The sequence below is a fragment of the Garra rufa genome, chromosome 1 (assembly GCF_049309525.1).
Source record: "Garra rufa chromosome 1, GarRuf1.0, whole genome shotgun sequence".
NCBI classification, from domain to species: Eukaryota; Metazoa; Chordata; class Actinopteri; order Cypriniformes; family Cyprinidae; genus Garra; species Garra rufa.
The window spans coordinates 65,206,285-65,228,032 of record NC_133361.1 but is presented as its reverse complement, the minus strand read 5'-3'; the positions used below and the strand labels follow the sequence as shown (position 1 = coordinate 65,228,032).

Here is a 21,748-nt window from a genome sequence, read left to right as displayed (position 1 = left end):
CAAGTCTGACTACGGATCGGAAGATTCTAAGTTCGACTCCTGGCTGGCTCGCGTTACTCTTTTTGCGTAATGCAGTTTAATTTTGATGTCACGGCCTTGCTGAATTGTTGCCCTATTCCTACGTGCCACCCAGGCTTTGAGAAAAAGTTGGACACGAAATGAAATCCGAACTAGCCAATAATCAGCAACTTATCTGGTTAACCCCCTGGGGTCGACAAACGCGTATACGCGTTTTGTGGCAGTTTCCCAAAAGGAACTTCAAATACTCTGTCATTTCTGATTGTACAGATAAAAGCAGTACATCAATCGAATCTGTAAAGGGTCTACTTTTATTTGTATATCCTCACAAAAACAAAAAAACATTGTTATTTTGCAAAATAAAGAAAACAAAAAGGGTGTGCTGTCTGCCGCGTTGATCTCCGTGATCTTCATTCAGAAACACGTCATTAAAATAGACTATAACTCAGCCAATACACAACACAGAGACATGAGCAATATGTCTAGGGAAAGCTTGATATGTATGCTTTTAAAGGAAGTAAGTTTTATCGAAAACAAATATTCTGTGATAAAGTAATCCATATAAAACCAACACGATGTCCAGTCTCTCCGGTCTGCCTCATTATTTTTTAATTAGATCACGCCCACGAGCTGTTTGCGTTTCATATTCAAATCGTCCACGTGAGGGCGCCGCGCCAAAAGTAGACGCCCACATCACGGTAAACAAAGGAGAAACTTCTTTCAAGTTAGTCCTTTCTGGAAGAAGATGCTGTCAGGAATAAAACATACTTCAGAAGATGAACATTATATGAGAGACAGCAGAGGAGATATTTACATAAGTAAGTTTTTTTGTCTTTTATTAGCCTACTTGTTAGTTATTACTGTGACAGAATGTGCAAACATTTTACCAGTTAAGACTTTTTGCCAACTATAATTCCTGACTACAGCAAGTGAAACATTATAAAGTGCGTTTCATTTCACTGCATCTAAATGTCTCAAGATGACAGGATGCTTTTAATAGTCTATACAATAAAGAATGATGCAATATAAAGGTAATAGTGTTCACATTTAAGCTTAACAGTTATAATATGGCCTAGTTTCTTTGTATTCTATAGAATCATACTTATTTATTTATTTATTTATTTTATTGTATAACAGTAGGGTGTAAAAGTAATATGAGTGCTTACACTGAATGTATGTTTACATCACGTTTATTAGTAATATAGTGCTAAACGATATTACATGTCCTTTTTTACATTAGTACAAATGCTAGAGTCTATGACTGTATACTGACAGATGATCCTGATATGATTTTTTTTTGTTTGTTTTTGTAGTGATCTCAAACCTGCTCAAAAGACGAATCCTGCCCTCTTTCCCTTGAGTCCATTCAAACTGTTATCCTCTGAGAGCACTAGAAACTTGAGATGTTCAACTACACTGATATTCTAGTGTAAAACAAGTTTTTGACTTTTTTTGTATTTTTTTAAGTGCACACAAAATAGCAGGTAAGATTTACTTGTTTCATTTGTTGAACAGAATTCAGAAGAAGTTTTCAGAAATGCCACAAAGTCTGTGCACATCTGTGTGGTAAGATGAGGGAGCTCAATAATGTGTCTTTGACCTTCATTATGTATGTTTTGTTTATACAGTGTAGTGAATAAAATAAAAATAATCTAAAACTACATTCTCTGAATCTTCTCACATTGTTTCCTTTCCTGCTATAGTCAAGTCAGGCATTGATGGGGCCATTAGGGAGGGCTCTTTTGTCTCTCAGGTGTGAATTGCTAAATATTCATGGGTCATTGCCACACCTATGAATAATCCCTTTCGATCACAAAACATGTTTTATAAAATTTACATCAATATATTGTTTTCTCTGAACGAGTGAACGAGATAATTTTCACATCATTTGGTTGAAAAAATTCTAACCCAGCAGGAGGAGACATTTACATGAGTAAGTCTTACTTTCATTTTCCTACTTGCTTTCGCTGTTATTTACTTTGACGAAACGTGTACACATTTTACTAGTTAGACTTATTCCAAACTATAATTCCTGACTATATACATAATGAAACATTATGAAGTACGTTTGATTGCATTGCATCTCTAACTATGCCAGGATATTTTTTATGTTTTAGAAAACGATGCGTTTATGACTGTAAGATGCATTTATGACAATATGTTTATGTAAGATGGAAGATCATATTTATTTATTTTATTGTATAACAGTAGGGTGTAAAAGTAATATGAGTGTTTACACTGAATGTATGTTTACATCACGTTTATTCGTAATATAGTGCTAAACAATAATTATTAGTTTCTCAGATATTACATGTCCTTTTTTTACATTAGTACAAATGCTAGAATCTATGACTATATACTATATACCAGTTATTCCCCTGTAAAGGGAAGTGTGTCCAAACCTTTGCCTGGTAGTGTGTGTGTGTGTGTGTGTGTGTGTGTATTTATTTATTATAGATGCTCCTAATATGAATAGGCTCACAGATGTTTTGCTTTTGTTGTTTTTAGTGCTCAGAAACCTGCTCAACAGATGAATCTTGCTGTCCTTTCCTTGAGTCTCTTCAAACCGTTTTCCTCTGAGAGCGCTGTACAAATGTCACACCCTCAGCACGTTCCCTCAGTCCCAATCACTGCGATCCTTCATCAATCAGCCAATCCTCACTGCACCACGCCCATCACCAGAGTTCTAATCACCGTCACCTGCACCAGCAATCACCACTCCCTTTAAATACTTGCCTCTGCCATTCACTCACCGGCTGGAATCATAGTTACATGGACACCTCTCCTTGGATCTTCTCCTCCTTCTCTCGATTCTCCTGTGCTCCTCACGGACTGCATCTGGATCAACCTGTGAAGCATACGTTAACCACTTTAAGGGAAGTGACTGTTACTCGTGCTGGCGATTGCCTATGAACTTGTGTTTACCTTATTGGACTGTGTTTGATGACTCGGATACCGAAGTCTATACTCACCTGTTTGAAGTGTGCACGTCTGTTAATAAATACCTTGAAATCTACTTACCCTCTCCTTGTGTGTGTGGACGTGACAGGATTCCAGCCCGTAAAAAGAAATTCCTTCAGCCCACTCATGGAGACGAACGCAGCATTCACCGGTGCCTCTCCCGACTCATTAAAACTGTCTGAAGCTGAGGACAGGCTATGGAGCCTACGGCAAGGTGGGCAGACATTGGAGTGGTATGTGGAGGAATTCCTAGAGCGCTCCCATCGGGTGAGCTGGCCCGACGTCACTCTTGCTGTGATGTTTCGGTTTGGACTGGATGAGGAAACAATCCGATGCACCTCCCCCATATGTGATTTCTCCTTGATTGAACTCATCAACCTCACTCTTTATATAAATGGCTCTAGTATCGAGGTTAAAGAAATAAAGAGTGATGGTAAGTTTCCTCGTCCAACCCTCTACGAAACCCAGCACGTCTCACCGGCTTACTCCTCGCCTGGACTCCCCACATACCTCACCAATAGCTCCTCCCTCCTCGCCAGCCCGGAGCTGACGGCCAGCCCTCCAACGTCATGGCCAATCCTGATGGCCAGCGTGCTAGACCCACCAGTGAGGTCAGTACGGGCCGCCATGCCAGCTCCCAAGATGGCCGCAGTTCCTGATATTCCGGCCAAGATGGCCGACGTTCCAGTTTTCCCAGCCAAAATAGCCGATGTTCCTGAGTTCCCTGTCAAGATGGCAGATGTTCCTGTTTTCCCGGCCAAAATAGCCGATGTTCCTGAGTTCCCTGTCAAGATGGCAGATGTTCCTGTTTTCCCAGCCAAAATGGCCGATGTTCCTGAGTCTCCGACCAAAAGGGATGAAACTAATATAATGGATATGGCTCTCCCTATGGAGTTCACGGCCCCTATCCTCTTTCCTGAATCTCCGCTGGTTCCTCCCAGCCCTCCAGTGACTGCGCCGCCAGAGCGCCCTCCAGTGACTGCGCCGCCAGAGCGCCCTCCGGTGACTGCGCCGCCAGAGCGCCCTCCGGTGACTGCGCCGCCAGAGCGCCCTCCGGTGACTGCGCCGCCAGAGCGCCCTCCGGTGACTGCGCCGCCAGAGCGCCCTCCAGTGACTGCGCCGCCAGAGCGCCCTCCGGTGACTGCGCCGCCAGAACGCCCTCCGGGGACTGCGCCGCCAGAGCGCCCTCCGGTGACTGCGCCGCCAGAGCGCCCTCCAGTGACCGCTCGCCCAGAGCTAGCTCCTTCAGTGTCTCCGCTGGAGACGCCCAGCCCTACTGAATCTCCGCTGGGGTCGTCCAGCCGTCCAGAGCCCGCTCCTCAAGAGCGCCGTCCAGAGCCCGCTCCTCAAGAGCGCCGTCCAGAGCCCGCTCCTCAAGAGCGCCGTCCAGAGCCCGCTCCTCAAGAGCGCCGTCCAGAGCCCGCTCCTCAAGAGCTCCGTCCTGAGCCTCCGCTGGTTCCACCCAGCCTTCCTGATCCTCCGCTGGTCCCGTCCAGCCGTCCAGATCCTTCGCTGGTCCCGTCCAGCCGTCCAGAACCTTCACTGGTTACGTCCAGTCCTCCAGAGCCTCCGCTGGTCCTATCCAGCCTTCCTGAGCCTCCGCTGGTTCCGTCCAGCCTTTCCAAGCCCACTCTGCCAAACGGTCCCTCCAAACCCCTGAATTCCTCAAAGAAAATTTTGGGGGGGCGCCATATACTCCTGGCCAACGTGGCCGGGCCGAGGACTGAGGCCAAGGCCACGGGGGCTGCCCAGCCATGGCCACCTGAACTGCCTGTCCGGCCATGGCCGCCTGACCTACCAGGGCCACCCGAACTGCCTGTCCGGCCGTGGCTTATATGTAAAGTGTGGGTAGCAGGTTCTGTTTGCTGCCTGCACCTTATAGCATGATGGGTCCCCAAGGGTGTCGTAAGTAAACCTTTTCGGGGGTCTTCACTTTCTGCTAGAGAACTGATGGCCACCTTCCGGCTCCGCTGCATCCCTTTTACTCTCCCGGGTTGTAATTGGTCCCTCTGCAGGTAAGTCTGGTTCCATTGTGTCAACAGTTTGTATGTTCTCGTTACAGGTTTGTTCTATTGCAGGGGCAGGCTCTGGGGCTTTTATTGATGACCGTGGTAGTGGTTCCAGTGCTTTATGGCTGAATTGACGGTCGCAAGGTACAGACGGCTGTGCTATTTTCCTTCCCCTTAAGTTGTCACCGAATTGCTCTGATCTGAGCTGGTATGGCTCCAGTCGATAGTAGTGATCACCCTCTTCACTTTCATCATCACTTCCTGTCCCACTTTCTCTTTCCTCTGTGGTCTGAGTTTTACTGTTTTCCACTGGCTTTGGCTTAGCATGTTGCACCGGTGTGATATTGGGAGGTAGGTAGTCACAGGGGAGGAGCAGGTTACGATGCAGGATTCTAGTTCTCCCTTTACTTTGTTCAGGTTTGATTTCATAGATGGGTGCATCCTCAGTTACCTGGCGGACAACAATGTGAATTTCATCTTCCCAGTAATTTCGCAATTTCCCGGTACCACCCCTTGGGGTCAGATTCTTCACAAGGACCCTGCTCCCTGGTCCTAAATCAGTGCTCCTTGCCTTTTGGTCGTAATTTCTCTTGTTTCTTTCTGCACACTTTCTCACATGTTCCTTAGCTATTTCACAGGCCTCCTGCATCCCTCTCGTCCACCTTTCCATGTACTCGCTCTAACTCTGTGAGCTGTTTTCTAATTTGAGTCCGAACAGGGAATCTATAGGCAGTCTTGGAGAGCGTCCGAACAGCAAACGGAAAGGTGAGAAGCCAGTTACCTCACATCTGGTACAGTTGTAAGCGAAGACTAGTTTGTTAAGTGCATCTCTCCAGTTTGACTTTTCTTTATCCGTCAGGGTTCTCAGCATTTGTAGTAAGGTCCGGTTGAAGCGTTCCACCTGTCCATTCCCCTGGGGGTGGTCCTGGAACCAGCAACGCCATTGTACTTGCACAGTTGGGTGAACAGTTGATTTTCAAATTCTCCCCCCTGATCATGGTGGATCCTGGACGGAAAGCCAAACTTAAGGGTGAAGTCGTTGAATAGGCGGTCAGCCAGTTTTGGCTGATTTTGATGTCGTGGCATACGCCTGTGCGAACCGGGTAAAATGATCTACAATTACCAAAATGTACTCATACCCCCCCTTACACTTGTCCAGATGGAGGAAATCAATCAATATTATTTCGAATGGATAGGTAGTTTTGATGTTTTTGAGGGGGGCTCTTGTCTCACGGCATGGTTTCTTTTGTTTAATGCAAGAACAAGTTCTCAAGACATAGTCTTCGATGTCCCTCTGCATATAGGGCCAGAAGAACCGATCCCTAATGAGGCTTGTAGTGCGATCGAGGCCCTGATGCCCCATCTCATCATGCAGTTCCTTGAAAACAATCTTCCGGAATTGAGCAGGCAACACAAGCTGGGCTTTTTGAGATGTCTGGCGAAACAGAATGTCGTGTTCATCAGCTTTTATTTGTCCCATTCTCTCAGGAGCACTTTGAATGGCGAGCTGACCACCCGCCACCACGGGGATGGTCTCAACCCAGCTTGTAAGTGTTCAATAATTACTCCCATGTCCTTGTCCTTCCTTTGTGCTTGTCTAATTTCTTCATTTGACAGGGGTTTAAGAAAACCTTCGCTTTCTTCTACACAATCCAACACGCTCTGGCAAACGGTAGCAAGGGGCATGTCTGGTTTGTGCTGATTTTCCACAGCTTGGATCACAGCCATCATGCAGTCGGACGAGAATTCCTCCGTACATTCTGCCATTGTCGTCACTAGATCCACTGGCATCCTAGAGAGTGAATCTGCATCGATATTATCTTTACCTGGTCGGTAACGGATTGAAAAGTGAAAGTCTGCCAGTTCTGACACCCACCTACAGCCGGTGGCATTCAGCTTTGCCGAAGTCAACACATAGGTCAGCGGGTTATTATCACTGAAAGTTGTGAAAGTAATAGAGGTAATCTCTGAATTTTTCAGTGATGGCCCATTTCAGGGCTAAAAACTCCAGCTTCCCGCTGTGCAGGTGATAATTTTTCTCCGCTGCCGTGAGAGTCCATGACCCATAAGCTATCACTCTCAGTCGACCGCCCTGATTTTGATAGAGGACAGCCCCTAGTCCTTGGTTCGACGCATCCGTATGTAGGATGAACGGTTGGGAGAAGTCTGGAAACCCTAGGATTGGTGGTTGGACCAAGCATTCAATCAATCTTTCAAGAATCTCTTGGTGATGCTTTGTCCACTCGATCGGCGTATTTGATGGCACAACATGACTCTTTCTGTTGTTCCTCCCTTGGTATCTTTTGTTCCCTTGCGGTTTATCACCATTCGTGTTACCCCTAAGGAGGTCGTAGAGAGGACTGGCGATCCGAGAGAAGTCTTTTATGTATTGCCGGTAGTAACTAAGTAGGCCTAGAATTCTACGCAAGTCTCCCACTGTGTTTAGTTCCTGTTCCTTGAGTGCAGTTACTGCGACTGTGTCTGCAGGATCCATGCGACTATCCTCCTCTGAGACAATCCTACCCAGATAACGCACCTCTTTTTTGAAAAGCTCACACTTTTTTGGCTTTAATTTTATTCCATAGGATTTCAACCTTTGCAACACTTTCCTCACTGCTTCAACATGTTCGTCGAAAGATCCGGTAAATACTAGGGTGTCATCCAAATAAGGTATGCAAATTTTGTCTCTCAACCCTTCCAGGCATTCCTCCATGAAGCGTTGGAAGGTGGCCGGCGCATTCATGAGGCCAAAGGGGATACGAACCCATTCATAGAGCCCCCACGGTGTTGTAAACGCAGTCAGGTATCGACAGTCTGGGAACATGAATCCCTGGTGGTATGCCTTGCCCTGGTCCAGCAAGGAGAACCATGCATTACCTCCAAGGCCATCAAGGACATCCTGTACCCTGGGTATTGGCTGGCGATCTGGAATCGTTTTGCTGTTTAAATCCCTGTAGTCGATGCACAGCCTGAGACTGCCGTCCTTTTTACGGACGCAGACGATAGGAGAGGAGTAGGGAGATTTAGACTTAGTCACCCATCCTTGAGCTATTAGGTCATTTAAGTAATCCTTCATTTCCTGGTATAGCGGTTTGGGGACTGACGTATAGGTGCGGGCGACAGGGGTGTGATCACTTAAGGAGATACTCAGTTGCAATCCTGGGGCACAGCCAATATCATCATCGGACTTTGAAAAGGCAGAACATTCCTCAAGTAACATCTGTTTTACTTGTTTTTGTTGGGACAGCGGTAAGTGGCTCACGTCAACCGGAGGATCCCATCGTTCCTTGATGCCATTTCCACTCGTGACTCCTGGAATGTCTTGAATGACAGAGATGGAGGCTGTACTCTGAAGCGGAGCTGCCGGTAAGACAGACTTCACAGGCTGCAGTGTTCCTAGCTCAGTCCCACCACGCAGCGTAATGTCATGATCCGTTCCATTCTGGACACTGAGAGTAATCACTGGGCGCCCTCCCTTTTTCAGGGTGAGGAGGGTATCAAACAGCTCCAGCCCATCAGGATACAGTGGATTAACAGGGGGTTCAAACAGCAGCACACTGTCCTGTTTCACATAAGGCAGTTTGACCTGACATTGAACTTGCATAAACGTCTATTTTCCTATGTTCACAGGCTCTTTCAAAGTCCTTACTATGTACTCACTGAAGCTATCAGCAATGACCAGGTCGACGAAGGCAGCTACTTCATTCTTCTTGATGCTGGGGAAGGAATTCCTGACAGTTTTGTATAGGTATGCATTCGCCACGCCATCACTAGATCCACCGGTCTCAGCTGCCCTCATTATTTGCTCAATGACATTGTATCCAATGATAGGTCTAGCTAACTCTTGGTCTTTCAGGACGAGCACAGGAATGATTAACTCTCCCTGGGTAGTGACAGGAGAGGCCAGCTTGAAGGACATTTCCACCCATCCGCTATAGGGCATGCTTTCCCCATTGGCCGCCACCAGGCATAAATCATCTGGGGCATCCGTTGCTTCCATGATGCTTCTTAGTCTCATGTTAGGGGCATATTCCTTTTTCCCTTTTTCATCGATGATGCACACCTGGGAACCTGTGTCCCATAGTACTTCTGTTTTCTTCCCTTGCAGATAACAGGCAACAAGGCATTGGTTGCCCACTAAAGAGGTGACAGCAGGAGGCTGATTAACTTGGTAAGGGGTGGTTATGATACTATTGAGCGATTGCAGTTCAAGCGGTTCTCGATGGCTCAGGGTTTCCTCATTTCTGTGGGACTTCTTAGTTGCACGGGTCACACCCTGTCCCTGGGGGGCAACCCGTTCCTGTTTAACGGAACCCCTAGCTTGGGTCGTGCCGCTTTAGCCTTGCAGCCGGCTGAGAAGTGCTCGTTACTTCCACATTGGTAGCAATGGGTGCAAGGTTCCACCGCCCTACTCTGCTGGCAGTGGAAGCACTGTCTAGCCTGGGGAGTACGGGGTGGACGGAACTGTTGAGGAGGTAATTGGGGTCCAGCGGCATACTGAGGGGCATAGTGGGGATAATTTGGTGATTGGGGTGCATAACTAACGGGCAAGAGTGGACACTGAGGATTAGGATATACATACGGAGGTCCATGAGGAAAGTCTGAGACGGTATACTGCTCTGGCCTGACAGCACATTGCAAATTTGGTAGTGGTTGGGGCTGGAAGGAGGATTTCTGGGGAACTGAAATGGACTGGTCTGGGTTTGCGGCTGGACGAGGTAGGTTTTGTTCGTTAACCATTCTTTGGCTCGTTAAAAATTGGTGTGAAGACGTAAATGGGCTTGCCGGCTGTTGGTGTGCGTCGCCACCTGACCTACAGGTCTGCTGCTCATAGCTTCGGGTCCACACTGCCGTCTGTCCGGGGGACCGAGACATGTTCTGTGGCTGGGGGAACACTGGCGTTGCTGGCTCTTTGTTACAGACTGTGAAACATTGCTGAGGGGCAGGCAAGGGGTGCTGAATAGTTTATTTGATTTTCAGAATGTCGTCACTCATACTTTTCAGTTGCGACATGAGGTCAAACTTGGGTTGTCTGGATTGACACTTAGGTTCAGGAATGGGCTCGTCTAACTGTACAACATTAACAGTACTGCTTCTTTCATGTTTTCTCTTATTCTGTCTTTCAGATTCATTGGAGCATGCGACATTAAGTTTCTCTAGCAGTACCTCATCTGGGGTTGTGGAGTCGGACAGGTATGGTTGCAGATCACCTTGGATGCGATCGTTTTGCAGTCCAGTTAAAACGGTGTGTAAGAACATATTTTGGACCAGGGCCGGGTCATATTTCAACCCAGAATCATCCTCCTAAGAGGAAAACAAAATCTTTTGTCTGAGATCAAGGGCCCTTATTAGGAAACTCTGTGGTGTTTCCCTAGCACGCTGAGTTTCTGTTGTTAATTGCTTATACAGCTCAGTGGCGTTTTTCTCCTGATAATGAGAACGAAGTATTCGTCTCAGCGTTGGAAGCGTCAGTCCGGCTTTCCCTTCAAGATAGCTACGCAGCTGAAGCCCCGGCGTTATAGCTCGAACGACAGAATCTATAATTTCCTGTTCTGGGTAGCCCTTCTGAAGTCCACTCTCTATCTGTCTGGCTAAACTAGAAAAGGAGAGGCGATCTTTTTGCCCTGGGTCCCCAATTAAGCCAGAAATCTTAAAGTCTTTCTGCCACACTGATGCTGCTTGTCTCTGTGGTGCATGCAAGGGAGTTCCTGGCATATGCACTAAATAACTTTGTCTGTCTTCTGGGTGTTGTGTTGAGTCAGGGCTAATGTGCAGTGAAGAGAACAATTCCGCTGCATTGGTTATGCATTCTGGTGCGAGTCTCTGACTTATGTTAACATTTCCAGTTCTTTCCTCCTCTCCCGCTGTGGTTTGTCCTGATGTTTTAACAGTAATTCCCATGAGCTGACTAAGTTTATCATTAACAGCTAGAAGTTCAGCCATACCACCATCCTCTAGCTCCCCTAGCTCGGCTCTCAGCAGGTAGTTAGAAAGGAGGTTCACGAGGGACAAACGAGTCATGTTAGTTGTGTCCTCTTGAGTAAGATGAAGGAAGCTACTTAGTTCAACTAGCTTGTCACGGGGAAGGGTGCATAATTTTTCCCCAATTTCATCCTGAAGACGTTCCCGGTCATCCATTTTAACCCCTATGTGGACAGATTGGAGCGAATAACGTTTACCTTGCTAACTTGATTCTGCTGCAGCTTCAGTCTCCAAGTGCACGCTTTACTCAATCAGCATCTTTCACCACTCACTCTCACTGTCTCACATTGCTGCCCGGTTGGGCCATTAATGAAGAGACGATGTTGCTGGATGGGTCCTCCGTTTAGGAAGTAATCCAGCCGCACACCATCCCAGCGGTGCCTCCAAAATTGTAGCACTCCTGAGAAGGAGAATATAATGAGCAACACAACAGTCATGCGATGCTTGTTCACCGTCTTTATGTGAATGAAACAGATCTAATAATCAAACACACAAATTTGCATAACTTCAGAAAATGACAGTCTTGATACCAACTCAAATTACATTTGAAAAATACCCATGTCACATATACGTGTATAACAGCACATGTATACTCCCAATAAACCTATGATCTGTAACTTCAGGTGCTTAACTTAAGAATATACAGTAACACAGCGTATAAACAACGCCATGTTCACTCGGTACGAACACGCTAACGTGCTAATCACATGCATTAGAACACCTAGACGCATATAACACGGTAGCACAGATATAACACGTTCACATACATTGCCAACGACTCATATAATGAACATTCAGTGCTTAGTAAACAAATAACCCTTTTCTTTTAACATAAATCATACCTGAGAAGGAGAATATAATGAGCAACACAACAGTCATGCGATGCTTGTTCACCGTCTTTATGTGAATGAAACAGATCGCGTGAGCTGATAGGTGATCTCGTAGTCACATGGTGACGTGCCGTGCCGGCGTACACGGTGACGTACTGGCGTACAACCAATTACAGCGCAAATAGTCACGCATTCCCACACTACATCTCCTTCCAAAACAATAACGATGATAAAGATATAATTATTTTAGGTTGCGAAACAAATATATTACAGGGTACCACACTGACAACACTCCACTCAGCAGAGATGTCACCCTCTGGAAAGATAGATCACACCACGGGAGATGAGAAAATTAAACCCCAATGCGTGCTGAACTACAACAAGAAAATGGGTGCTGTGGATAAGGTCGACATGATGGACAGTTTTGTTGGCTGTACTCGCAAGACCCTAAAATGGTACAAGAAACTGTTCTTCCATTTTGTGGACCTTGCAGTACAAGGTAAAGCATGATTCTAACCTGACATACCAAAAGGTCCGTAAAAATCTTGTTCGCCAACTTGTGGAAGAACACCACACTCCCCGGAAGCCATCTGCTGGTGGACGCCCTCCTGCTTACAACCCACTTCGTCTCAGTGCCCGGCATTTCCCCTCTGAGATCCCTGCAACTGTCCAACAGGGGGAAGAACACACGCAGGCACTGCAAGGTCTGCATGACCACCAAAAAGTGCCGCAGAAAAGGCAGAAGACGAGGTTCATGTGCAAACCTTGCAACACAGCACTGTGTCCAGCAGAGTGCTTTGAACAGTACCACACTATGGCCAATTTCTGAGAAAGAAAAAGAAAAAAAAAATGTTACAGCACTTGTTCTGTTAACTGTGTAAATAATGTATATTTTTTAAAGTGTAAAATATATATAAAACACACACACACACACACACACTCACACTACTATATCAACCTTGTAATTAATACTGTACAGTAATTTAGGAGTGATTTAGCAATGCCATGCTGTAATTGTAATTATAAATATTTACAATCATTTATTATTATTATTATTATTATTATTATTATTATTATAAAATTTCATTTTATGTACAAACGTTTTGATGACTGTTCTACAAAATGCTGTTCTACACATACAAGAGATGTACATCTCTTCACGCTGTTAAGCTACCTTTATTTTTTGTAAAACTAAGTACCCTGCACCAAACCAACTTTGATTAAAAAAAAATGGTTCAAAACTAACTTTGGCTTTGCGTTTTCATTAATAGTACTTGGATATTTTGCCACTTTCATATAAAATATGCATGTACATTGTTTTATCAACATGCCATTATGGTTGATGTTATTTCTTGCTTAGAATAAAATTAACAAGATTAATTGAAATAATAAAATACAGGAGAATAATACATAATAATACCTACCTTGTGTGACCAAAGTACAAATTAAGCACGACTTCGATCCTCCTGCACATGCTGGTAAGCACGGGTTTCCTGGTCCTTCCTGTTTGTAAAACGTAAGTGTTTGTGTTCATATCTTTAGTGAGATAATCCAATGTTCCTGTCTTAAAATATAAGTAAAATTGACCGGCTTGTGCAGCGCCTTTACAACGAGCCCGGTGCAAATAATTGTTTGCTGCACACGGCACATGTCACGTGACTAAAAACGTTTCTTTGAGCCACGTAAAACCCATGCTGCTTTGCAATGTAAACAAACAAGGCTGCGGCCATAGCTCGTATTAGACGCAAATAGCAGCACATTTTCTAAAAGTACCGCTCATGTCGTCTTATTGTGCACAAGCTGCAACACGTTTATGATTATATTTGGCATGAAAAGAAAACAACATTAAAAGTTCATTATAATTAAAACATTTTAAAAAGACTTAAAATCATAAAAACACGTGAAAAGCGCCAAATTCAGGCGTCAATGTTGATGCATTACCATGGAAACTGGAACGTGATACAACTCAACGTTCTATGGCCGTTAAAAAACTCACTCCAGGGGGACCGCTGAGATATTCTAAACTCACCAGTGAAAAGGTTAACTGCCAAAATTATGTAATAGAATTTTGTTGCCATATCAATGAAGTTTGATATCTTTATCAAACTTCATTGATATGGCAACAAAATTCTATTACATAATTTTGGCAGTTTTTTTGGCATTTTTGGCATTTTTATCTCTTTACAAAAATAATGATGACAAAAAAAAAAAATCAACTTCGCAGGAAACACATGCATCTTTTTAATGTCAGTGAAAATCAGCACATTTTTGTGCAAAAAAGTGCACAATAAAGTGATCAGAAAGCAATGTAATTTAGCTGGCATTTACTCTTGTTCATACACATACCCATGACAGTCAAAAATGTGATTCACTATTGTTGACAGTGTTTTAACTTTCCATCTCCCTGACTGGTGCATTCACCTAAATTGTAGACATAGTTCTTTCTAGAATTGTGTCAACAGCAATACTTGGCAAAACCCACAAGACCTGAACTCAACTTTTTACAGGAAGGACGAGGAAGAAATTGAGGAGTATCCTGGCAGAAACTGTCCTTCTGGCAAATAAAAATTATTTAGGACATTCATCCCAAATTCTTAACTCTGCAAGTGACTGACAAAATTCATGCAAAGATTGACATGAACCTTTTTTCTTACATGACATTTTTATATAGACACTTTTCACATTTATGGGGTTCTCAGAAATTGAAGTAGTCATAGTTTTGTAAACTTCTGTAGTGGTAAATGGAAACGGCAACAAGTATAGTTTTTGTGGCCTCATTTGCTCCAATAGAAATCTGACAAATAAAATCCCTGACAGTGACTACGTTTACATGGACACCAGTAATCTAATTAATGACCTTATTCTGAATAAGACAATAATATGATTAAGCTGTTTACATGAGTTGCTTTTAGAATATTCCTTTCATGTTCCCGTTTTACATGTTATAGTGCATAGATCGATTAATGACACACATTACGTCCACACGCGACGCTATCAGTTCATCTTCGTTATAGAGTTTCGGATGTTTCGGTTTTAATTTTATAAAAACTTGAAGTGGCTCTGGACATATGCAACAATTTTTTTTAGAATTTGTGAGTTAAAATTTGCCGTGGTCGCATTTCTGCTCCAAAGCGTCTGCTCCATACAGCGAGCGTTTCAGAGCCAGTCAGTTTTTAGGGGAAAAAAAAAAAAAACACACGCAAGTCGAAAAGCCAGTTTAGTTTTACTTTTTTGTTTGTTTATTTTCATTTTGAAAACCCTGTTATCTTTGCCGTTTACCTCACATTACGCTTTGGAGGCTTTCTTTTATTTATTTTTTATAAATTGATTTGGTTGCTCAGTGTTTGCGCGCCCTGTAATAAATTGTTTAGTCGGCATATAACACAGCATGTGATGGAGTCCATGCCTCGTCTTATTAGTTTTTGTTAATAAATGATATAAGCTGGTTTTATTTTATTGTTTTTATGCTGTTTAATTAAAAATAACAAATCCATCTTTTAAAAATTTGTTTTAATCTTAAAATTGATAGGTGTAGCCTATATATGTTAGCAAAACCAAGATCATGAATTCGATAATAAAATTAAAAAGCATCCTGAGACATTCCAATAGCGGAAATCCCGTTCACAAAATTAAAATCACAAATAATACTAATGAAAAAGAACGGGTTGAATGTTAACTACGTTTCCATAAAACTATAAATTATGATAACAGACAAACCATTTATCAGCAATGAGCATTGATTAATCCCATGCTGTAGCAAAAAAAAATAAAAAAAAATAAAAATGAACCCAATAAGCACGTGCGACCAACTGAGAGCATTAGCCGCGTTCCAGGCAACCCATAACCCGTGTTTTTCCAAAACTTCTACCCCTGAAAGTGCACTGGAAAGGCAGTCAAACCCGTGAATTCCCACCCCTGAACTCGTACTAGATCGACGTACTCCCAGTTCCGAGTTACATCCCGCGAAACAACAATAAAGCCTCTGGGGTGCTGTGTTTATGCGAGTGGCACACGGTGGAAAATAGATTTTAGGACAATATAACGACGTTGCAATCAAATTATTAATAATATAGCTAAAACTAATAAATGATTAGCGTGACTTGCCTGGAACGCTACAAAGACCTGAGTCGTGGTTTGAAGATATGATTTACGAGCTCAAAAACCTGCCTGGAACGCAGCATTAGTGTGTATCCTGTCACAAAATGTGGCGAAAAGTCCTACACAAGGGGAATAGTGTGATTAAGGTGTGTACATGTCTTCCATAATGCGACTAAAATAGGAATACTCCACCTGTCTTAATTCGATTTGTGTTTACTCCGATTATGACTTTAGTCGGATTAAATTAATAAAAAATCTCAGTTTACATGGATGCTTCTTAATCAGAGTATTATCTTAATCGCATTAAAATCGGAATATTGTTGTCCATGTAAACGTACTCACTGTTTCAGTAACTTTCCAAAAGAGGAATAAATAAATACACAAACAAAATAACAAGAGATTGATTACAATAGTCATAGATCAAAGTGATAGATAAACTTTGCCATCACACCCCTTTTGTAAAAGTTACAAGGTAAAGTGAATTTAATGGCAAGGTATAAAAACAGAAAGCACAGTGTTATAAATGTACATTAAAAATAGAGAACAAAATTCCTAGATTTATGATGTTAATAACCTTAGAAATGCATCATTATATGGGTACAAAATTCTATTCTATATACAACATTTCTTTGATGTGTTTGTGATTCTAGAGCAGTCATTCCCAAAGGCGGGGTCCCGACCCACAAGTGGGTCGCGGGAAATATTGTATGGGTCGCCAAGTCGAGCACTATTTTTCAGTGCGCTATATACTCTTGATTAAAATTTATATGTGTAATTCACCTATTAGCCGCACGAGGGAGCTCGTTGTTTTCTTCTTCTGCTTTCTTTTTTGTTGTTGTTCTTTAGCTGCGCTCTGCATCGCCTGTTTCATACTCCGTCTGCAGTGCGTATGCGTTGCGTATTTTTTTCCGCACCCATGTTAACGGATTGGAGCGTTCACACTGCACGCGGTTGCTGTCCAGCAGTGCGTCCCAGAAGCAGTGCGTTTGCAGCAGAGCAGCGATCATTTCGGCAGAGTCTATTTTTTGCTGTGCTGCAAGCGCTGCATGTGCTGAATTAAAGTGCATTGTTCGCTGTAAAAATGAACATGGATTGACACGAAAATGTCCCATAAATGCATATAAATGAAGTCCACTTTTTCACAGTCAACACGTGGCTTTTTGGCTAGGTTTAAAATGAGGAAAAGTGCAGTTTTAAAGAAAAAGGCAACATAATACGTGCACTTGTCCAGGCAGAAAATTTCTTTAAAGCATTGTTTTTAATAAAGATTTAATGCGGAAGAAAAGCATGAGAGCCGACTGTTTCTGTCTGTGGTAAGTTTTAATTAAAATATTTTTAGATAGCCCAATTTCAATTAGAAAAGGAAGCTATAGCCTCCCTATGTTGTGTTTAAATTGTGTTGCAACTTGCTTGAGCAACTTAATATACAAATCTAGAAGTCAAGTGCATTGAATAATACGTTGTTTTTTATTGAGTTTAAACGTGAATATGTCTGTTATTGTAGTAGTGTACTGTGATAAAAGAGGATCACAATGCTGAAAAAGCACTTGTGGATTTGAAATCAAAATAACGGATAAATATTGTGTTTGTGGTAAACAGCATTTTCTGCAAATCTGCATTTTACTTAAAAAAAAAAGTGCTTTGTCAAATATCTGTATCTCTTTTAAATAGTTAAGTGGAAGCATGACCTTAAAAATGGTAATACATATTTTGTTAATCCATAAATTCTCTTCGTGATATATGAACTATATGGGCTTAATGTTTATTGGGTCACAAAGATTTATCGACTTTAAAATGTGGGTCCCCAGGAAAAAAGTTTGGGAAACACTGTTCTAGAGAGCAGTGCACCAATGAACTTTTATTTTGCTCTGGTGATGTGACGTCATAAAGCTGCGCTGCGCTCCTCATCTATTATTGTGAGTCGCCTGAAGAAAGGTTTGTGGTTTTAAAGTCTTTAAATCAATGCTATCTGTTACATCAATTAAAGCGTTTACAAGCTATGTCAAATAAATGCATCATTATTAAATATAACGTTTTAATGCTTTATTTAGTGTTACTGAAATACAACGTTAGCCTTTACTAACAGAGAATGTGCGTCTCATTTCGCTCCCTATGTCATGAATAAATCGTGTGATGATAAGATGTGATGAGAAACTGAAAATACGAATCATCTGAATCGAATCATTTGTGAAACGATTCAGTGATTCGAATCAGCGGCACGCGGACTACAAACGACAACAACAAACACAAACGTGTGTAATGACAACCGAGAATGATTTCATGAAAGAGTAATATTAGATGTACAAATAATTGAATACCAAATATAAGTCAAATAGCCTACCTAAATATGAATTTTCTGTGTAATTAGTTTATATTTTACACAGTTAATATATAAGTCTATGACTGTCTTACTAGGGCACTGACTACTGAACTAGGAGCTGATTGAGACGCACACAGAGATTTAGTTTGCATTGATTCTTCTTTTAATTATTCTCATCTTAAACAGGACAAAGTGTTCAAAGACACAGAAAGACTCCTGGAGAATCAACAGAGATCCATGCAACACTATTGTAAAGATGGCATTTATTAAAGAAGAGAGAGAAGACATGAAGATTGAAGAAACATTCAGAGTCAAACATGAAGAAACTGAGGAACAAACAAAGATGGTATTTATTAAAGTGGAGAGTGAAGACATGAACACTGAAGAAGTGTTTAGAGTCAAACATGAAGATACTGAGACACAAACAATGATGGAGTTTATTAAAGAGAAGAGTGAAGAAGCGTTTAAAGTCACACAAGAAGATACTGAGGAACAAACAAAGATGGCATTTATTAAAGAGGAGAGTGAAGATATGAAGAGTGAAGAAGCATTCAGAGTCAAACAGGAAGATACTGAGGAACAAACAAAGATGGCATTTATTAAAGAGGAGAGTGAAGATATGAAGAGTGAAGAAGCATTCAGAGTCAAACAGGAAGATACTGAGGAACAAACAAAGATGGCATTTATTAAAGAGGAGAGTGAAGATATGAAGAGTGAAGAAGCATTCAGAGTCAAACATGAAGATACTGAGGAACAAACAGGTTGGTTTTCATTCTCAAAGCTGAAATGAATTGTATTTATGAATAATGTCACAGGAGTGTAGAAATGTGGAGACATTCAACAGAAGTGTTGAGATCACATGACAAATGCTAATTTTACTGTTTTTTTTTTCTGTAACATTAAATCCAATATTTGCTTCTAATATTAAAACCATTGATTTCTAGCACTTTGGCTAAATATGCAAAAGTCTCTAAGAAAATAATTTTATTTTGCACAAAGCAAACCTTAAAATGTGAGTAATCACGTTTGGCTACTGCATACGCTCTACAAACTGTACAAAATAGGAAAAAACAGTGCTGTAAATATAAAGCAAGTCTGACAATAAAAAAAGCCAAAACAAAAGCGCAAACAAGTTACATTTAGTTGTAATTATGTGAGATGTAACATGGTAATATATTAGTTGTACACTTCTATATCTTTTTATATTTTTCCAAAAAAAATGGAGGGAATAAGGGGGAAAAATAGGAAAAAGAGAAAGAAAAAGGTAAAAAATATGTAAAATAAATAAGTAGATAAAGAGAAGAAATTAAGAAGATAATATCAACATAATTAAGTAAATAAAAAAATAAATAGATGACCACTGTTCAGGAGCAGTAGCAACCAGTGGTTCTCAAACTGATGGAGGAGTACATGAACAAAATGCTGAGCTTTGGCATTTGTTAAATTTTACCCCAACTTAAAGTAACATTAAAGCAAGTTTTTTCTGTGAGTAAACGGTCAAATGACATTAAAGGAGAACTCCGGTGTGATATTGACCTAAAGTGTATTGAATCATGATACCGAGTGTGAACGTACCTTGCGTATTTCATCTCGGTTTGTGTCCAGCTGTCCGAAATCTGGGGTCAGTTAGCCGATGCTCACAACAGGTTGTCAATGAAAGTCAATCGGGCATCGAAGGAGCCATGTAAATAAATCACTGTTTTACGCCATTTACGAGGCACAAAGTAGCTCCACACTTCATCGGTAGACTTCCTAGGGCCCTGACATTTAAAACGAGACATTGAGAACTCAGAAAAAGCACCGGTAGTTTATTTACAAGAAGATTTATACAGACATCTTCCACCAGGAACAGAGCAGTCGCCGCCATCTTAAATGTAGTCACGATAAGTCGAGTGTCGAGCACGAAGGAAACTACAACCTGATACGTTGATAACCTGATAAATTCATTGGTGCTCCACACTCGATTTATCGTGACTACATTTAAGATGGCGGCGACTGCTCTGTTCCTGGTGGAAGATGTCTGTATAAATCTTCTTGTAAATAAACTACCGGTGCTTTTTCTGAGTTCTCAATGTCTCGTTTTAAATGTCAGGGCCCTAGGAAGTCTACCGATGAAGTGTGGAGCTACTTTGTGCCTCGTAAATGGCGTAAAACAGTGATTTATTTACATGGCTCCTTCGATGCCCGATTGACTTTCATTGACAACCTGTTGTGAGCATCGCTAACTGACCCCAGATTTCGGACAGCTGGACACAAACCGAGATGAAATATGCAAGGTACGTTCACACTCGGTATCATGATTCAATACACTTTAGGTCAATATCACACCGGAGTTCTCCTTTAAGTTACCTCATTTTTGCGGTGTAAACTATGGAGTTAGAATTGTTGCGTAATTCCAAATAAATACATTATGATCCACAAATAAATGTAAAGCGATTGACAAAATCCAAGCATATTCACAAAATAAATAGAATGAGATCCACAAATAAATCTTAGAGTTCCACAAACATGAATTATATTCACAAGTAAAAAAAAGAATTGCTAATAAAAAACATACTTTACAAATATTTTTTCATTCTACAAACACAACTTTGCCCGGCATTTATATGTGAATCGCGTACTGTGCATTTGTAGATCGCTGCGCGTGTTTGTGAATTTTGAAACATTTCAAGCGTCAAGTTGCAAACTAATCCACAAATGTATGGACTCCACCCACCTTCTGCTTAAGCCAATCAGATACCGGCCACGGCGTAATATCGACATAATATCACGTTCCCACGAATTTAAATGTCCTGGCAAAGACAAACATGAGTGCCCTCACGGTCACCGTCAAAACGTGATTGGTTGGAGCGAGAACGTGCAACAATTGGTCAGCCCCACGTGGCCGGTATCTGATTGGCTTAAGTAGAAGGTGGGTGGAGTCCATCCAATTGTGGATTAGGTTGCGTCTTGACGCTTGAAATGTTTCAAAACTCACAAATACGCGCAGCGATCTACAAATGCACAGTACACGATTCACATATAAATGCAGGGCAAAGTTGTGTTTGTAGAATGAAAAAATATTTGTAAAGTATGTTTTTTATTAGCAATTCTATTTTTTTACTTGTGAATATAATTCATGTTTGTGGAACTCTAAGATTTATTTGTGGATCTCATTCTATTTATTTTGTGAATATGCTTGGATTTTGTCAATCGCTTTACATTTATTTGTGGATCATAATGTATTTATTTGGAATTACGCAACAATTCTAACTCCATAGTTTACACCGCAAAAATGAGGTAACTTAATGTCATTTGACCGTTTACTCACAGAAAAAACTTGCTTTAATGTTACTTTAAGTTGGGGTAAAATATATGTGTAAAGTATGTTTTGATATTTTGTGTAAAATATGTGTAAAGTATGTTTTTTATTTTCAATTCTATTTTTTTTTTTACTTGTGAATATAACTCATATTTGTGGATCTCATTCTATGTATTTTGTGAATATGCTTGGTTTTTGTCAATCGCTTTACATTTATTTGTGGATCATA

General features: G+C 41.7%; 1 pseudogene; it reads left to right on the top strand.

Moving 5' to 3' along the window:
- Nucleotides 1-12,106: 12,106 nt before the first annotated feature.
- Nucleotides 12,107-21,748, top strand: part of LOC141318626 (uncharacterized) — a 72,225-nt pseudogene continuing 62,583 nt past the window's right edge.